The sequence below is a fragment of the Octopus bimaculoides genome, chromosome 16 (genome assembly GCF_046866305.1).
Source record: "Octopus bimaculoides isolate indiv1 chromosome 16, ASM4686630v1, whole genome shotgun sequence".
Lineage (NCBI taxonomy): Eukaryota > Metazoa > Mollusca > Cephalopoda > Octopoda > Octopodidae > Octopus > Octopus bimaculoides.
Genome location: NC_142943.1, coordinates 10,594,481 through 10,596,980, shown reverse-complemented (window position 1 = coordinate 10,596,980; position 2,500 = coordinate 10,594,481).

The window sequence follows — 2,500 nt, the reverse complement described above, 5'->3', positions numbered from 1 at the left end:
CTATGATATATTTGATAATATATTTGGTGGTAAGGGAAAGAGAAGCACAAGCTGGATCAAATGAGCACATTCGATTATGCGTCTGTTTCATCGTGCTTGTTCTGGGGTTAAATAACAACAACAATAACAACAAATGAAAATTGTTCGGTAAGTATAACTTGGGGATTGTTTCGTAAGTCATTAATGAGCCGTTGTGAAATTTTTAATTGAGTCTAAAGATTTCAAGCTCTCAGGAATAATATTTGTTATTATGTTGTCTTAATAGAATATAGATGCAACACCAGCAGCAGAAGCAGCAGCAACAACACCAGCATCAACATTGCGAGAATGTCTATGAATGGAATCTAATAGGTTAAACAAATGATAATAATTACGACAGGTTTATAATTATGGCATGATAGCTTTGTAAAAACTAATTATCAGTGACAGCTAGAACATTGAAAAGTGTTGGAAAGTTCTTGTGTAAACGCCAAATATAATTAGCATGAAATCTAATGGAACCAGATTAATAGGTGTAATTCCAGCAAAATGTAAAGATCTTTCTGTAGAAGATCCCATAACCGAGAAAGGAAACATACAACAACAAGAAGAATAAAATGAAATAATTTTGTCTCATTTAAGGTTGAGGCCAGCGATTTTGAAGCATGGTTCAACTTATCGGTTCTGGGAAAAAGGTGAAATTGTGATGTTTTTGGCCAATAACTGACAAGGAATGAGCATGTCTTTGTCTTGTGTCTATCATTTTACTGTCTGTTTCTTTGTGGTCACAGATACACACACACACTCACACACACACACACACACACACACACACACACACACACACACACACACACACACACACACACACACACACACACACACACACACACGCACACATATGACGGGCTCCTTTCGGTTTCTGTCCACCAAATCCACTCACAAAGTTTTGTCGACCAGAGCTTATAGTAGATGATACTTGCCCATGTCGCCACGAACATAGGACTGAAACCGGAACCATGTAGCCAAGAAGCAAGCTTCTTACCACAAAACACACCTATATATATATATATATATATATATATATATATATATATATATACGTCTGCTTATATGTTTATCTGTTTATCTATCCATTCAGCCTCCTCTCTACTCTCTGTATTTCTTCGTGTTTCGCCGACACATGATCCGTTTTTATAAAGAGTATTACATTCTTTTGTCAGTGTTTGGTAAGTTCACTCTTTGTTGATGTTTAAGCCCTGGTAGCAATGACCTATGCACAAAGGCATTCCAGCTGTGACCAACTAGATATTTGCTGATTTAAATTATATATAGATTTTATAGGTGGCTGAAGAAACAAAGTGTCTCCCACTCGCTCGGATTGTATGTTCACTTTAACAATCAACCATCCATCCATCCATCCATCCATCCATCCATCCATCCATCCAACCAACCAACCAACCAACCAACCAACCACTTATCTATCTATCTATCTATGAAAATTTCCATCCATCTAACCATGTATCCCTTACTTCAGCCCTCTGCTCGCTTGTCTGCCCACCTCCGTGTCCGCCTTTGTTCTCACCTGTTGGTCTATCTGTCTCTCTGCCTATTTGTTTGCGTGTCTCTATATTTCTACATTCACTTCACTTGATATTTCCTCTCACACACGATACGTCTTCTTAAAGAATATTACAAGCTTTTGGTCAATGCTTGTAGTCTCATTCCAACATCGTTGTTGGTGTCCAGCCTTGGTCAAGCTGACCTATCATCAAAGTTGTTCCAACTGTGACTGTCCACTAATTTTCTTCACACACACACACACAGTGTACTGCATAACATTAACCAATGTGTCCACCGGTCTTTAAAGCCGGTTGTACGATAATATGAGAGAGGTTTGGCTGAAGATCAATGCACCACGTACGAACACTGGAGTGAATCTCTATTTGGCCGCACAGCTTGCTAAATATAGCAAACAAACTCCCTCCAATGTACGCAATGATCTTGAAAAAAGAATAGCATATTGGTTAATGTACAACGTGATATATAAAAATCTTGGATGGTCATGTCTGGAATGCCTGCGTAGATAACAATTTCGCTTCACGATTACATGGTTTCGGGTTCGGTCTAACTGCGCAGTAATTTAGGCGAGAATCTTTTGTTACTGTTTCTCACTAACCGATGCCTTGTGAATAAATTTAGGAGGCGGAAAGTGCGCAGAAGACCGTCTTCTGATAGCGTATATAAATATATGTGTATGTATGTGTGTACGTGAGTGTATCCTTGTGTCTATGTGTTATTTGTTTGTTTGTTTGCTTGTGTGTGTGTGTGTGTGTGTGTTTTTGTGTGTGTGTGTGTGCGCGCGCGTATGTACGTGTACATTTTCAAATATATATATGTTTGTGCGCTGCTGTTTGTTTTTAATCCACCATACCGCTTGATCAAACGATGTTGGTTTCTTCAGCCTCATCGCGTTGCGGTCAGAAATAGAAAATAAATACAGTACGTAGCACGTAAAAAG